The following is a 17729-nucleotide window of genomic DNA, read 5'->3' as shown; positions in this document are numbered from 1 at the left end:
ATCGCCTCCAGCCGGCAAGGGTAGAAATGGGGCGTGTTCTTGGAGAAGGACAACCCGAGGGCTTCTAAGGTGTGCATGGTGCTGACTTTCCTCACCTGCGTGGTGGATATACACACCTGAGGGTCTCTGCTTTGCAGGGGCACAAGGAGACGGGCATCAGGAAGCCCCTAGCAGCACCGTTCAGCCCGCATGGCTGTTCGTTTCACTGATAGTCTTTACGCTGTATGCGATCATCCCATACCTACTCTCTTATATATAACATTTTTTTAATTTTTAATTTTTAATTTTTTTAAACATTTTATTTATCACAAGTAGACAGAGAGGCAGGCAGAGAAAGAGGAAGGGAAGCAGGGTCCCCACTGAGCAGAGAGCCCGATGCGGGGCTCAATCCCAGGACCCTGAGATCATAATCTGAGCCGAAGGCAGAGACTTTAACCCACTGAGCCACCCAGGCGCCCCTCTTTTTTTTTTTTTTAAAGGAAGGAACTATACTGTCATGTCAATGCGGGTGGTCTCACGGTGGGTGGGGAAGTTACAGGCAATTGTATGTCATCTTTAGCCTTTTCTGCATTTTTTTTTGGAATTTTCAATGATACGCCATTGGAAAAAAAAGATTTTCCAGACGTGATAAAGGAACTCACAAAAGGACACCTTGGGGTTTGGCCGTGTGCAAATGTAAAACCGTTGCATGCCTGAAACCGAGTAAGATCAAAAGGTAAATACAACAATGAAAATGATTTGTTCTGGATGGAACTCTGAGCCGTAAGTAAGAAAAAGGTGCGTGGATAAAAGGCAGGAGCAAAGAATTCACATAAAAGGAAATAGAACCGACTAAAAACCTACGGGAAAATATTCAACCTCAAGTAGCAGTTCCTCCAAAAATGTACATTAAACCACAAGAGAGGCAAGAAAAAAAAATGGAAATGTCACAGACCTTCGCAGCTCCAGGACCTGATTCGAACTCTAGCTTGGCCACTTCTGCAGCCGTGTATTTTCGGAGTCTCCTCTCATGTATAAAATGAAGGAAATAATTAATACCTGGTGGAGTCGTTCTGAGGGTTAGAAATAATTCATCCGGTAGTGCACAAGGCTTGGCATGGACGGGTGTCTGATCAATGGATTTTCTTTTTCAAACAGAGAGAAGGAAGCAAGAGAGCGAGCCAGCAGGGAGGGACAGTCCAGCTGGGAAAGCAGGACACTCGACCATCGCTCAGGGCATGGCAAGTGTTCTAACAGGGCAAGGGCAGGGTGCCGGGATCGCACACGAAAAAGACAACCCAACCGTTGTTTTTGGTTTGGGGTTTTTTTTTTTTAGATTTTATTTATTCATTTGACAGATCACAATTAGGCAGAGAGGCAGGCAGAGAGAGAGAGAGAAGCAGGCTCCCCACGGAGCAGACAGCCCGATGCGAGACTTGATCTCAGGACCCTGAGATCATGACCTGAGCCGAAGGCAGAGGCTTTAACCCACTGAGCCACCCAGGTGTCCCAACCCAACCCTTTCGAGGTGGTCACAGGTCTTCCCGAGAAAGAGACATTTAAGCTGATGACGGGTATGAACAGCAGAATCTAGAGAAAGGAGCTGGAGATTTTATTCTCCAAAGACGCCTACGCTACCTCCCGATCCACACATGCTTCTTTCTTGCAGCTTGGACCCTCGCCCCTCCTGGAAACTGAGCCTGTCGCCGCCCCTGAACCCCGGTAGGTTTGCAACTGAAGGGACGCTGCGTGGCTTTTGCACTGAAGCCATAAAACAGGAGACAGCTTCCGCCCGGTGCTCTGGAAACTCGCTCTCGGAGCCGAGCCACCGTGCTGGGAAACGACCCGAGCAGCCCGTGGAGAAGGGAGGCCCCGGCCACGAGCCCCGGCTGAGCCCCCGCCGGCAGCCAGCCCTGCGAGCGCGTCGTCTTGAAGGTGATTCCTCCGGCGCCGGGTGAGGGGCCCCAGCGCACGCCGCACAGCGAAGACTGCGGTCGGCTCCGAGCTCTCCCCACAGGGCAGGCTCTCGAGCCACGGGAACGGCTGCTGTTGTTCTAAGACACTTCGTGTGGGATGGTTGCCATGCGGCAGTACGTGACCGGGAAAGGGGGTTGTGGGGGGAAGAGGGTGATGCACCTGTCAAGAGAAGCGTGTGCAAAGGTCCGGGTCCAGGGTCCAGGTGGCCACGTCCTGCTCGGAGTGGCGAGAGCGTGGGCTACGGAGGGAGGCCGCAGCCAGACCTTCCTCCCTGGGACGCCGGCCTCCAGGAAAGGGGGCAGCGGCGGAGTTTTAGGCGTGGGTTCTGTACAGCTGTGCTTCTCAGGGACCACTCGGGTGGTCGCCTGGTGGACAAGAGACAGCACGGGCGGCCATACGCAGGCGGCCACCATCAGACAACTAGTAGACCCCGCACCCAGGCCAGAGAGAGAGAGAGAGAGAGAGATGCGTTTCTGCTGTGCCGCCCAGGGGAGAGGGTCGGCGTGGAGACGAGCTGTTTTCCTCTCCCTCACGGCTCTGAGCACCCACGGGCCTGCCCGCTGCCTCCAGGCTCTGGGAGAGGACGTCGGCGGAGAAGCCGCACCAGCGGTCCACAGCGGGGGCTCCATCCGCATCCCCACCCTGAAGCTGCCCCTCGCTCTGAACCCACCTGCCCGGCCCCGGCCCAGGCCCCTCTCGCTACCCTCCCTCTCCTCCGCCCCAGAGGAAAGCCGGCTGGCCCGCTCCTCTAGGTCTACGTGCCACACACCAAGCGCGTTGGCTGTCTTCTGCTGGGGCAGTGCTGGGTTCTTGTCTAGCTTCTTTAAAGGGCGCAGGTCACGGAATAATAGGAAACCGAGGTCCCACAGCAAACCGGCAGAGGTCTGGCCTGGGGAGGGGGGTGAGGGGTAAGGGTGTGAAAGGAGCGGAGACGGTGCCAGGAGGCCGCCTGCCGTGCGATGGTGGGGCCGGTCCCTGGGACCCTCCCTGGGAGGCAGATGAACAGCATTTTCCTGAATTTATTTTCCCTCCTAAAGGTTCTCTCTGGTGACTCCTTGTCTGTCACTAGAAATCAAGTCCTAGTCTGGGTTATCTGCTTGCTGTCAAATTCCTGTTTCCCGAGTCACTGCTATGAGCTACCATTAGGAAACCTGTCAGTACGAGTTAGAAAATCCAGGCTCAGGCGAAGACAACATTCACAGATATCGTCCGTGGAGAGCTGTGGGTCAGGAACACTGCAAAAACCTCACCTTGTGGCCCACATTAAAGGATGCTTCTGTGACCGATTCACGTCTCCCCTTCTGGTGGCCCGGCCTTCTCTGCCTCTTCCTCCTCCATCTCCTTCTTGCCCTCTGTGTCCTCCTTCCTGTTGAAGCAAAAATGGAACTATCTGAGGTTGCATTAACAGAAGCATAGATTGTAGAATGAAGGAGGTGAGAGTCTTACTGTTGTCTGCAATTTATTTATTTTTTTTCCTGTCACAGGGTAGTGTACTAAATTCCATTCCCAGGAGAATCTGCCCCTGAGATAATGGAGGCCTCGGATACGACTGTGTTACTAAGAAACGGGTTATAGGAATAAAGGAAACCCTGGGGGCGGGGAGGGAGACCTCCAGCAAAGATTACATCCCACTGTAAACTGGTGGCAGCTTGGGCTAGGATGGGAGCAATGGCTAAAGGGAGACTCATTTTGAGATGGGTGCAGGCAAAGCAAAGCATGTCCGGAGACGGGAAAGTCTCAAACCCCCACAAGGCCTGGTGTTAACCCAGGGATGCTCAGGCTAGAAGAGCATTGCCTTGTGAAAATGTAAAAGCCACAGAAAAGAACTAGGACCAAAGGGGAGAAATTAGCGACCAAGAGAGAGTTTCCAGCTTCATATAAGGACGAACTGTTTAATAGCACGGAGCGTTCCTAAGAAGGGCAGATTGCCTTATCAAGTGGTGAGCTCACTGTCACTAGAGGTGTGCAAACCCAGACTGTTATGGAGAAGCCTCCGGGTGGCTGAAGTGCTTTATTTTGATTTTCAAGTCTTTTTTTCTCAGCGCTTAGAGCACCGTGCAGGGTGGTATTTATTATAAATGGTTCAGCCGTGACAGCAGAGCATGCTGGGGTCTCTGTGAGTGAGTCGGGGGCCAAGGCAGGAGCTGGAAGCCACAGAGACAACGGAGCTGGGCCAGCCTCAGGAGGAAAGTCACTCAGTTAACGCCAACAGCACACATCCAAGGTGCACGGAGGCCAACTCAAGTCTAGTTGCTCTCTTGATGCATTCGTTCACTCACTCATTCATTCAACACACACTTACGGCGTGTCTGGGAGCACCAGCCCCTGATCTCCAGGAATTCCCAGTCTGGCCGGAAGGAAGGACAGACGAGCAAAGGAGCGTTGCACACTATGACAGAGACGTATGCGTCAGAGCTTTTCCTGCTGCAGGAGACCCAAACGGGCCTCAGCGTAGTTTGAGCACGAAGGAGGATTTACTGGTTCCCAGACTTGGAAGGACAAGGTAAGGCCAGCGTCGGGCAGGACAGTAATGACGCCCTGGGGACTCTCCCTCCGCCTCCGGCTCTGCTGCTCCAGGGCTGTCTGCCTCGCTTTCCTCTGTAGCAGGGGAGCCGCACTGTCGGACCACAACTTAGAATAAAAATGCCCAGGAGGGCTCTGACTGGCCAGGCAGGAAAGAACCAGGTACTCGTCCCTCCAGAACCACATGACTGGAGAGGACGGGAGGAGGGAGCGCTTTCCCAGTAGAAGCGGTGGGTTTCCGACCAGAGAAGGAGTCCGAGCAGCCAAAACCAAGGGTGGCTTCCCCCGGAACGCAAGCCCATCAGAGAGGCTCAACCAGGGCTGGCGGCCCAGGGAAGACTTGGGAAGGAGGTGATGCTCACACCGGGCCTTGAAATACACATTTGTCGCGAACGGAGGACAGGGAGACGCATGGGGAAGGGGTAGGACCGACCAGAAAGCGGCAGGTTGGTGAGAGTTAGGAAGTAGGTCACTCTGGCTCAAGTGTCGAGGGGGTGGGGAAGTGGATGGAGGGTCGCAGGGGGAGGTGGGAGGGAGGCAGGGGCCCCAGCTGAGGCACAGTACAAAGCTGGATTACATACGGCGTCCCGCAGCGATGAACACAGGAATCATCATGTCTGACGGGTGGGCAGAAGTCTGCGCAGTGGTGGTTTCCCGGCCCCTAACTCCCACAAGCGGGAGGACCAGAACAGCAGCCATCCTTGGGGACGGGCTGGCAGGAACCACGTGCCGGCCAGCCAGAGTCCACCAAGAGTAGATGAGATCTCTAACTCCTCCCCTGTGCTTGGTCTGCCCCACCCTGGGCTTTGGCGGTCAAAGACTGCAGAGACCAGTGGTCAGGCTTAAGGTGATCTAAGCAGACCACATCAGACTGGAGCAGTCTGTGGGAGGGCAGGCCCCTCACCGGCATGAATGAACGAATCCGTTAAGGATGCTTTGGGCTTCGAGTAACAGAACACATGACAAATGGGGACTTAAACCATGGCGCAGTACTTAAATGGTGCAGAAAGCCCATATGGAGGAGCCTTCAGGGATGGCTGAAGAGCTTCACCATGTCAGAGGTCTGAGTCAACATCTCTGTCTTTCTCTAGACCTTCTCCTTGTGGTAGCAAAATAGCTGCCACAGCTCCAGGCATCACATCCTTGCATCACCATCCAATCGAGAGAAGCGGAGAGAAGCCAGGGACGTAAGAAAAAAAGCCCTGCTCGCATGTCTCTCTTTCTGTCAAGAGAAGATGTCCTACTCGAAAGTCTGCTGACAGATTTCATTTTGGGTTGCATTGGTCAGACTCAGGGCCCTCGCCCCCTTTGCTGCAAGAGAGACCTGATTGTGGGAAGCAAGACGAGGAGGTTGGAAACGGGTGTTGGAAGGCATCAGCAGTGACCACTACGATGAAAAGCAGCACTGGTCTGCCCTTCCCCTGGTGTTCTGGGTTGAGGAAGTGATGTGATTTCAGCTTGAGCTAAGTCCCACCTGGCACAAAGCTGAGACACAACCAGAAACCCCAAGCAAGGAGCATCTCCTCATCACTCTGAAGTAGAACAAGCTGTGGGTGCAGATAACGTGCGAAGGGAAGCCTCCTGCGCACCAAGGACGGGCTCCCTGGGCTGGGGGAGCAGCTCTGCCACCATCTGGTCCAAGACATCCCCCACCTTCACACTTCTTCTCGGTATAAGTTCTGCTCTCAGGCTCGGGTGAATGCCTTTCCCAGTTTGCCCAGGCAAGTCCCACCCCCCAGGAAGCCCTCCAGGCCGGGGCAAACCGGATGGTTGATCGCCTACTTGTTCCACACTGGCCAGGTCCTGGCACTCCGAGATGGTCCTCACCATCGGGAACCCGAGCCCACGTCATGTCTCATCTGCAACGTGCCTTGGGCTGCACGAGCCCTTGCTCCGCATTTCTCAGGCCACCTTCCGTGGGCCACTGCTCTGCCCAGGCCTGAGCTGTCTGATGCGGTTCTTACATCAGCCTTATGAGACAGGCATTTAGTGCCCATGTTTAATAGGAGAAAACTGAGACCTGGAGACACCGGTGATTTCCCCCAAGGCCATAAACCCAGTGGGTGGAAACAGGGAAGCGTGATATGAAGGTTTGGAGTGAGACGCTTTTCTCTTAGCCACCCTGCCCGCGGATCTCAGACTTTCTATGCGTATGAATTACCTTAGTAAGCTGATCATCTTACTAACAACCAGGTTCCTGGACCTCGGTAGGTTTGGGGCGCATCTCACAATCATCCCCAGTGCTCCTCATGTCCGTGGCTGGGAGGCCTCACCCCTTCCAAAGACTCGGGTCCTGCTTCCTCCACGAAATCTTTGGGACGAGCCCTCCTCCTCCCTCCCCCAGCATGTCTCGTCTGTACCACCCTTCTCGGTGGTTATTGCGACAAAGGACCGCCTTTGTCTTCTGTGCTGTCCTTTGTCCCCACAGTCCCAGCACAGTGCCAAGCCGTGCAGGCGTCGGGTAAATATCTTCAGTTTCGGTCGATTTCACGGCAGCTCAAGGTACCCGGATGATGCCCCCCTGACTAAAACCATGGCTTTCGAGCGGCAGGCATTGTCTGATTAATGAAATCATCACTAACATATTGAGTTTACTTGATAATAAGTAATCGCAATCCATTGATCATGAAGTGAAATACACAATCACTTAATTGAGAATAATTGGATTGAGTGACAAACTTAGACTCCTGATTAAAATTAATTGTATTACTGAGACAACCTTGGAATTCCAAGATCAAGTAATTAAACTTTTCTCAAGTAAGGGGTGATAAATCCTCCTGTTTGGCCTCTAGGAGAAAGGGATCTGTTTATCGACAATTTTTAAACCAGAGGAAGGAAAATGATGACGACGTTGCCTTTGGACAGACGCTTTGATGGAAAGCTACAGTTAGGTTAACATAAATGGGCAAATGTTGGACCTTTCTCGAAAGAGAACCTTTTAATCTGGCAGCACTGGGGAGGCTTTACTAACACTTGAAGACTGGTGTCAAAGCAACACACAAACGGCCCTGTCGAACATTTATGGTCACCTGCTCAAGCCCCAGACGAGACTTTGCTTCCCATGCACTGCATGGCGCCTTCCAGGGCTCCTGATATAACTGGGCCATCTGTCAATTCTGTCACAGCTTCCCGGTCTGCACTGTGAAGGATCACCAGCAACCTTGTTCAAATGTAGATGCTGATGCTGTAGATCTAGGAAGGCATCAGATTCTGCTTCTAGGTGATAGACCACACTTCAAGGAGCCCACCGTGTCAGACACCAGGCTCAGCAGTCAGGTCTGTTCCCGGAACTTCCAGCAGCATTCCATGAGGCAGAGTTCCCACCTGTAGAGATCTGCTTGGCCAGAATTGTGGGAGTATTGAAGGTTACCCAGTAACTACACGCAGTTCCCAAACAAACCACAGAAGCAAATTCTGCGTCACACAGAGCTCTGATGAAACTAGAATTTTTGAATTCCTGAAAGCCACTGAGAGGAAGGGAGAGCAGGGGAGAGTAACCCTAGCATAAGGCCAGCAGCACCACAGGAAGAAGCCTCATGGCTCAGGGCCATCAGGAGAAGGCACTCCGCTCATGAATTCTCCGTTGGAAGAGAGCAGACATATGGAGGCATATGTCTGGTATTCTGACTTTTTGAAAGACTGCCACAGGACTGGTGGTCTGCCTCACCTGACTTGGAGCACCGAGGGGACCCAGCAACTTTGGGTGCCTGGGGGCACTGATAACAACAACAACAACAACAACAAAACCAGAAGTCTTGTTGCAACACCACCAGATAACCTGCAGAAGGACAGACAGACACCAGAGGGGTCAGGAGAGCGCCTGGAAAAAACACCAGGAAAACTCTAAGTAGGAAACGGAGAACACCAAGATGTTATGCAGCCTTCCAAGATGGTTTTTGCAGGTCCCTAGCGTCTCTAGCCAAGCGGAAGCGTGAGTGCCTTCCCTGTACAAAGGCAGTCTGTACAGACTCGAGAGGTGGCTGTTATTCAAGTGCATAAAATACAGCCAAAAAAGAAAAGAAAGATAGAAACAGAGGGGGAAAAAATAGAAAGGAAAAAGAAAAAAAAGAAAAAATACAAGGCACACGAAGAAACAAGGAAACGTGCCCCAATCAAAGGATCAGAAATAAATCTTGAGAAAGGGAGGGAGGGACATCTCGGTGAGCAAAAAATCCCAAAGAATGGGAGAGCTATGTGACAATAATTCAAAGTAATTATATTAAAGAACTGAATACTCTACAAAGAACACAGACAACAAAATGAAACCAGGAAAATAATGCATGAACAAAAAGAGAATATCAATAAAGATACAGAAACAAAAAAATTAACAAGTTCTGGAACTGAAGAACACAATAACTGACTTGAAAATTCCACTAGAGGCATTCAACATGGGGCTTGGTCAAGCAGAAGAAACAGTCAGCAAACTCAGAGACAGGTCATTTGAAATCATTGAGTCAAAAGAACAAAAATATAAAAATCATAAAAGGAGTGAAGAAAGTTGAGGGAACTAATGGGACACCATCAAGTAGACCAATAAACACCTATGGAAGTTGCAGAAGGATAAAAGAGAAAGGGAAAGAAAACTTATTTAAAGAAGAAAGATCTGGGGCGCCTGGGTGGCTCAGTGGGTTAAGCCTCTGCCTTCGGCTCAGGTCATGATCTCAGGGTCCTGGGATCGAGCCCCACGTCAGGCTCCCTGCTCAGCCTCTGTCTGCCTCTCTGCCTACTTGTGATCTGTGTGTGTGTGTGTGTGTGTGTGTGTATAAAAATTAAAAAAAAAAGAAAGAAAGAAAAAAAGACCTAAAAATTTCTCAAACTGTGGAAGGAAATGGACATCTGAATTCAAGAATCTCAAAAGAGTCCAATAAAGATGAACCAAAGAGGCTCACAGCAAGACACATAATCAAACTGTCAACAAAGACTAAGAGAGAACATTGAAAGCAGCAAGAGAAAAGCAACTCATCAAGATCTATCAAGATCAACTTATCATCATATAAGGTCATCAGTGGACTTTTCAGCAAAAATATTACAGGCCAGAAGGCAATGGATATATTCAAAGTACTGAATGAAAAAAACTGAATACTGTATCCCAACAATACTATATCCAACAACACTTCGTTTCAAAAATGAAGTGATGTAGATTTTCCCAGATAAACAAAAGTCGAGGAAGGTGATCTTCATTAAACCTGCCTCACAAGAAACGTTAAACACATTCCTGCAAGTTAAAATTACAAGACGCTAGAAAAAAACAAGGAAGCGTTTGAAAATACAAAGTTCACTGGTAAAGATAAATATATAGACAAATACAGAATGCTGTAATATTATATCAGCATATAAAGTGCTTTTAAATTTGGTATGGAATTGAAGAGATAAAAGCCTAAAAGTAACTATCAAACTTATGTCCGTGGATACAAGATATATATGTAAAAATGTAACTTCTAACATCAATAACAAAATGGGAGGAGGGGGGTGATGTAAAGAGTGGAATTTTGGTATATGATTAACTTGTTCCCAATTTAAAATGGATTGTTATAACTATAAGATGCTTTATGGCAATAACAAAAAAAAAATGCGTGTAGAAGATATAAAAAAAAGAAAAAAATCAAAGTGTGTTAATACCTTTTCCCCCATCAAACCAATGAAACAGAAAGGAAAGCAGCAAGAGGAAGAAGTGTCACAAAAAAGCGACGTTGGGCTGGCAGGAAGGGCTGCTTAAGAGGGCGAAAGTTCCCGCCACGGGACCTGAGCTCGGACAGGCGAACAAAGACCCCCGCCCCGGGCTCCAGTGGACCAATGGGACCCCGGCGAGTAGGCGAGATATCCTAAGAGGGAAGCTTGCCAAAAGACCCCTGAGCTCCCCTCGAGACCCCTTAAAATCCCCCTCCTCCCTGCCTTGGGCGCGACGTCCGCCACTCTGCTTTCCAGAGTGGCGGAACCTCGCCCGAGGGTGCCCACCTCCTCCCGGCGCAACTTTCCCGGCTCCCCTTCTCCTGAGCCCTGAAACTTCGCCGGAGAGTGTTTTTAATAAATCTTGCCTTGCACCCACTTTGCCTGGTGTTGTGTTTATCTCGCCGGAAAAACTTTACAAGCTACAAGACAGAAAATAACTAACAAATGACAACAGTAAGTCTTTAGTGATCAATAATTACCTTAAATGTAAATGGATTAAAAAACACAAACAAAAGGCATACAGTGAATTTTGAAAGAAAAGAAAAAAACGCAGAGTGGAAACACTTAAGAAATTTAAGAAACCTTAACAAATTTCAAATATACAATATAGCATCCTTAACTATTTTCACCATGCTGCATTCACCTTATACCTTGTTTGTCTTGTAACTTATAACTAGAGAACGTACTCATCTTATAACGGAAAATTTGTATTTTTTTATGAAACTCCCCATTTCTCCCACTTCCCAACCCCCGAAACAACGCTTTTACTTTCCCTTTCTATGAGTCCAACTATTTGTTTGTTCATTTACTCCATGTATAAGCGATATCCTAGATGGGGAAATGTGTCCATGCAAATGACAACCGAAGGAGAACGGGTGGCCAGATGTGTATCAGACAGTATTGGCCATCAGCCAAAGTCGAAGCTACCGCAAGAGACAAGGAAGGACATTATGGAGGGATAAAAGATCAATTTACCAGGAAAACATAAAAACGAAGATACAGGTACCAACATCAGAGCGCCCAAATATATGAAAGAAACAGTGACAATTTTGGTCAAAAGGAACCAACCCGGCACGTGGCAAACATGGGGGGGACCTACGGTCAGAAACCGAGGTCACCAGGATGGTGGGAGAAGGGGCTTCCGCCCACACAGAAAAGCCTGTCATCAGAGGAAATATGATGGGCTCTCAGGAGCCCGTGACGTACCTTCTACATAAACTACAAAACATGTCACAATTCTATTTGCTCTGTGTCGCTGTAAAAAAAATCTGATTTTTCCCGAAGAGCAAATACGAAAACTTACCCCGAGGGGGCCACCACCCTTTCCTGCCACCCTTTACCACACTTCGACCAAAGGGTGGTTCTACGCTGAAGCTCAGGTCGGTCCAAGCAGAACTAGTCTGGTAAATTCGGTAAGTTCAGTAATTCGGTCAATTCGGTCTAGTCCCAAGGAAGGTGCTCATGGCCTGAGCCGCTCAGGTGGGAGCCGGCACTCTCGGGTCAGTGGGGAGAAGGGGGCAGGAGGCTGTAGGTCTCGGGTTTATCTTTCTACCTTGTTTCGGCTCCAAGGCAAGCAGAGCAGACTTGGTTGGTTTCTTCGGATGGTCAGTTCCCTGCTTGTTCTGCTTCCCCCAAATCCCCAAGCGTGGGGAGCGTCTGACCAGCACGGCTGACGGGAGCCAGTGCCCCCAACTCCTCATGTCCCCAGAGGCGGGACAGCCCAGACTCCCAGCAGATCGGTTCTCGCCTGGACTTTTGAAACCCACATCCCCCTCGAATCCCCTCTGATGGTCGTTTGAATAACGGCGCATTCTACTAAGCCGGGCTAAGGGCAAAGTAATCTTTCTCTTCCAGAGCTATTGCTGTGAAGTGCTTACCAAATAGGGTTTTTAAATAGCTGGAGAGCCAAACTCTGTTTGGGAATTAATGTGTTTAAACCCAGCTGGAAAGATTCTCCTTCCATCCCAAGGCAGAACCTGGAATTCGAAAGCCCCAAGGAGCTCCAGCCTCCTGGGCTGGAGAAACCAGAGGTCACCACTGCGATGTCTCAGCAGCCAGGCCACCCGGGGCCCCCGCCCAGAGGTCCTCCTTCAGCTCCCTCAAGCCCCCAGATGTGCTCATCGCCTTTGACCAACGGATCAGATCAAAGAGATAAACTGACTGGTGACACCCAAGTTTCTGGGGACAGGGCCTTAGAAGCAGCCTCCCCGTGGACCGGTGGCTGCCGTGACTGCTGGCACCATGTTTCTATCTGTAAAGTTTTTCCGGCGAGATAAACACAACATCAGGCAAAGTGGGTGCAAGGCAAGATTTATTAAAAACACTCTCCGGGGAAGTTTCAGGGCTCAGGAGAAGGGGGGCCGGGAAAGTTGCGCCGGGAGGAAGTGGGCACCCTCGGGCGAGGTTCCGCGACTCTGGAAAGCGGAGTGGCGGACGTCGCACCCAAGGCAGGGAAGAGGGGGCTTTTAAGGGGTCTTGAGGGGAGCTCAGGGGTCTTTTGGCAAGTTTCCCTTATTTGGATATTTCGCCTGCTCGCCGGGGTCCCATTGGTCCACTGGAGCCCGGGGCGGGGGTCTCAGATTCCTGCTTGGGCCTTTGTTCTCTTGTCCAAGTTCAGGTCTTGTGGCGGGAACTTTTGCCATCTTTAGTAGCCCTTCCTGCCAGCCCAACACTATCCCCAAGACACGTCCAGGCCTTTGGGTTCAGGTTGTTTCCACTACAGACTCCAGTTGGCTTTCTAGAATCAGGGGCTCCTCCCAACCCAGGAGGCTGGAAGTCTGGGCCACACAAGTACAAGGTCAGTGCACCTGTCACGTCCTCCAGCCATGCCAAGAAGGGCTCCGGCCAGAGGGAGGGGGTGTGGCTCACTTTGCTGGCACCTGCTGCCTTGCACGACCCCAGATTTTCGACCCACGTGGGAGTTTCCTCAGCCGCAGCTTGCCTGTTACAGACACGTGGGAGAAGCTGATGGAAACATCTACGGCTAACTGCCCGTAAACCCCCAGAGCTGCAGCTTGGCTCTTTCCTCTCCATGTCTGCGGTGGTTTTCTGTCCTTCTCAGAGTTTCAATCCCCTCTCCCTCCCCCTGGCACCCCCAGCTCTCCAGTCTGGGGCCAGGCCTCCGGAACCCCGGGGCAGCCCGGCCAGCCAAGCCCCGTCGTGGCATATAAGGGAGAGCTTTGCGCCGGGTGTGCTGGAATGAGACAGCCGTGCCCATGTCCTCGGGGAGAGCAGAGATTTATCAGGTAGAAAAATGATTGAATTCTTTTGTGTGTGTCTTTTTAAAACTGGATAAAATCATCTCCAAATTATGCTGGCTTTCAGAAGCTGGAGGGAAGAGGAAATGGAGTATGTGCTCTTCTAAGTTCTGGGGTATTGACTGGGGACTAATGGAGGGAAATGGATAATTGGCTAATTGATCAGGCAATTCATGTCCTCAAACAATCCCCAGGTCGCGAGGGGCCCCCGTGCTGGAGATGGCCAGTTTCCTTATTAGATCCGTCAAGATGAAGACCTCAGTCTGTGTCCCCTCCGGTCACAGGGTCCCCAAGACCACCGGCCAGTTTGACGACGGTTTAGAAGGACTCACAAACCTCAGAAGGCCTGTTACGCTCTGGGTTTCGGTTTCCTGCAGCGGCAGGATGCGACGAAAACCAACAGAGGACAATGGGGCGCAGGGCAGAGCCCAGGCATGATCTTCTCGATGTTCCCTTCCAGGGGCGTCATACGGTCGCTGCCTACAGAACGTGTGACAGCAGGACGAATGCCCGCCAGCCGCGGAAGCTCACTCGGGACTCGGTGTCCAGAGTTTTTATTGGGGGTCACGTGGGCGTAAAGCACCCCTAGGGCTGCCCTTGGCTGTTGAGTGTCCAGCCTCCCTCCCGGCCGAAGTCAGGCTGATGATGGAGTGTGGCCCAGGCCCGCAGGCCTCAGAGACTCGCTTAGCAGAAGATGCCCGTGGCTTAGCCCTCACCTCTCGGGTCAAGGCCAAGTCCTGAGATGGGAACGCAGGAGGCTTTGGACAACCTGGGCTAATGAGTTAACCCTTTTCTGCCTGGGAGCTGTGACAGCCGGGCCGGGGGAGAAGAGATTTCTGATTCAGGAAACACGATTTTCTCATCTTTATTGTAAATCCTCCGTCACTTCTGTCTCCTTAGACGGAACCAGTCTGTTGACCATATTGAATCATTTCTGCAAGGTTTGCCAACCCTCGGGGCAATAATTAAAAAAAAAAAAAAAAAAGCAAAAAACAACCACAAACTTCATTTCAGAGCAGTTTAGATCTCACATGAAACTGCCAAGTGATGGGGCACCTGGGTGGCTCAGTGGGTTGAGCCTCTGCCTTCGGCTCAGGTCATGATCTCAGGGTCCTGGGATCGAGTCCCGCATCGGGCTCTCTGCTTAGCGGGGAGCCTGCTTCCTCCTCTCTCTCTGCCTGCCTCTCTGCCTACTTGTGATCTCTGCCAGTCAAATAAATAAAATCTTTTTTAAAAAATGCCAAGAGTTCCCAAATCCCCTCTCCCCCAGGTTCCCTACTGCGAACCTCCTACTTCAGAATGCTATGTGTGTTCCCACGAAGGAACCACGACGAACTTCTCATGATGACCTGAAGGTCATACTTCACTCAGATTTCCTCAGTTTTTACCTAAGGTCCTTCTTCTGTCCCAGGATTGCATTCAGGAGGCCACGTTACCGTTAAAGATTTTATTTATTTGACAGAAAGAGAGAGAGAGCGCACAAGCAGGGGGAGCAGCCCACAGAGGGAGAAGCAGGCTCCCCGCTGAGCAGAGAGCCCGATGCGGGGCTCGATCCCAGGACCCTGGAATCATGACCTGAGCCCAAGGCAGACGCTCAGCCAACCGGGCCACCCAGGCGTCCCGACCACATCACAGTTACCCATCACGGATCCTTGGGCTCTAGGCCATGACGGTCTCTCAGACTTCCCTTGGTCTTGACGACCTTGATAGTTTCCAAGAACACCGGTCAATATTTTTCCAAACGTTCCTTGGTTGGAATTCGTCGGTACTTTTCTCATGATTAGACCGGCGTTGTGGGTTTTTGGAAGAAGTCTGGGGATAGAGTGTGACCTTAATCATGTTACATCAAGGGAACACACCGTCAACATGATGTAGCACCGTTGATGTTAAACTTGGTTATCGGCTGAGGAAACCCTTGTCAGGTTTCTGCCTATCAAGTGACTCTTCCTCTTTGGAAGGACATCACCAAGTGCCCCCACCCAAGGACTGGGGAGCTATATACCCCTTCTGGAGAATGGGGCATGGGCACACATTATTTGGAATTCGGCGCGGAAGAGTTGACTCTCCTCTCCCATTATTTTTAGTTCAATCCTTTATTGACTTATACCAGTACAAACTCAGAGATACCTGTTTTATGCTTGTGTTACAATCCTGTACTATTTTGTTTATTTTCTTGCTCAAATGGTTCCAGCGTTGGACTTTGGGAACTCTTTTATTTAGTCTCTGTGGACCTTGTGGCTTACCCCCATTGTTAGGGGTTTTGTGTTTATTTGTTTGTTTGAAGCATTCCTTTCCTTTCTGCTAGGAGAAGAGGCTTTGGGCTCATCTCGTGTATTTCTTGCCTCCATAGAATCAGCCAGTTCTCCAATGGGTCACCATTTTTAACCCTCTACCCTCACCCTGAAATTGTCGGATGTCCTAAGGAAAGGTGCCTTAAAACCAGGTAATCCATCCCCCCCATGTCATGGATGGGGAAACTGAGGCTAGAAGGAGGTGGGTAGACACTGGCCCCCATCCTGTGTCTCCAGGTGGACTGGTCTTCCCACCATTCCGTGAAATGTCCTTGCTTCATTCTTATCTGCAGAAGTAGACCAAGAAAAGATTGGGTTGCCCTCCAAGACCGCTCCTGGAAATTGCTTTCTGGAATAAATTTTTATTAGAACTTGCTTTCATGTTATTTTCCTTTTCTCCAAAAGAGTCGAGGACTGAAATAAAACTTCTGGTTAGTGAAAACACCCAACGAACGCCGCTGCTGCTTAATGAAAGTCTTGCTGGATATGCTCAAAGCTAGAGCCCTCTGATGAGCCAACTTAATACTGTGCCTTCTTCTGCACAAGCATTTGGTTACATTTTCTTTTTATAAAGCCATTAAGTGTTTGATAATAATCGTTCCCATGGATACTGTAAATTTCATTTTCTTAGGAAAACACCCGTTCTTGCATTTACTAATGTATTTACTGCATAATTTATTTTAACGCTGAGGGATGTGGAGCGGGGCAAAAAGCAGACAGGATTCTAGAAGGATGCCATCCCATGATCCGGACAGCATAGGACCACCCAAGGCACCAACCTGGGGTCCAGGATAGGAAGACTATTAAGGGGTGAATGAAGGAGCAGCCTGTGGACAGGGCGATCGTCCAACCTGAACCGAACCTGTACTTTGATGGGGAGCCAGCCAAGGGTCCTCCTTGGGTCCTTCAAGAAAAACGAGATCCCCAGGTAATACGGCCAGTATGATTGTGAGTAGCTCACCAAGATGTCTCGACTCTTTGGGGGATGAACATGAAAAGGTTTCATTTTCCCAAAAACTGCGTCAGGGTCCCCTGACCGGCTCGATGCCTGTAACGACAGTGTGACTCTGTAAGGTATCTATCTGGCTTAGGGGACGAGCTTCATCTGGTTTTTAAGATTCGATCTTGTTCTTTTTACGACCGTAATTTCATATTCTATTCAAATGCCTGAAAGAGCTGTTCCTCCCACCCCTCCTGCTCCCGAGCATGGTCTCCAGTGACTGCGTGTCTTCTCTCTCCCTCTCTCTCTCTTTGTCTCTCTCGTCTCTCTGTCTCTCTCCCCCTTCCCTGCTCTTGCTCTCTCTCTCTTTCTGTCCCTCCCTGCCCCCGCCTGTTCCCCAGGAGTCCTCCCTCAGGGCTCCTCTCTCCTCACCCACACTTTCCGTGGTGATGCTATCTATGTTTCAGAGAGTGATTTTCAACAAAATCTTCTGCAAAGTTCCAGCGTGACTCTACCCAGCGTGAACTCTCGCCCCGCCGAGCGTTGGGCACACAGGTAGCCTCCCCCCCGGCACCCTGTACCCAGCACCAGCTTCTCTCTCTCCAGTCCCCTTGTCTCTGCCCCGGCAGCAAACAGGATTCAGACCAGACATGGCGGTGGAGTCCAGTGTGGGAGGGTCATGTGCCCCGGTCTCAAAGCACGGTCCTGAGATGAAGCTCCCATGCCCCAAACAAAAGGCAGGGCAAGGATGTCCCCCTCGCTCCGTCTGCCTTCTCTGACCTTGTCCGTGATGATGGAGAGACCCCACGAGAGCTCTCCGTCATTCCCTCCCCATCTTGGATCTGGGGCCATCTCCATGGATATGAAGGACATGTGGGGACCAAGGCCAGCACGGAGGTTCTCAACGTGTGACCCCGGGGTCACCGCTGCAGCATCCCCAGGGAACCTGACAGAAATGCCAGTTTTCAGGTCCCACCCCAGATCTCCTGAGCCAGAACCCCCCAGGGGGTGGGGCCAGAGTCCTGTGTTTTAACAAGCCTCTGGATGATTCGAACCAGCTGTGCTAACGCGGGAGCACCATTGCTCCCAGGT

The 17729-nt window shown here is 50.7% G+C and overlaps 1 long non-coding RNA gene across 1 annotated transcript; it reads right to left on the bottom strand.

Annotated features, from left to right (window-relative positions):
- Positions 1-1516: 1516 nt before the first annotated feature.
- On the bottom strand, positions 1517-6763 carry LOC132027168 (uncharacterized). Its single transcript, XR_009407073.1, has 3 exons — positions 6641-6763; positions 3207-3322; positions 1517-2845 (listed from the first exon to the last, which is right to left on the bottom strand). It is a non-coding gene; the product is annotated as an uncharacterized LOC132027168 (long non-coding RNA).
- Positions 6764-17729: the final 10966 nt, after the last annotated feature.

Source organism: Mustela nigripes, chromosome 11 (genome assembly GCF_022355385.1).
Source record: "Mustela nigripes isolate SB6536 chromosome 11, MUSNIG.SB6536, whole genome shotgun sequence".
NCBI classification, from domain to species: domain Eukaryota; kingdom Metazoa; phylum Chordata; class Mammalia; order Carnivora; family Mustelidae; genus Mustela; species Mustela nigripes.
This window is presented reverse-complemented; position numbering and strand designations above follow the sequence as displayed.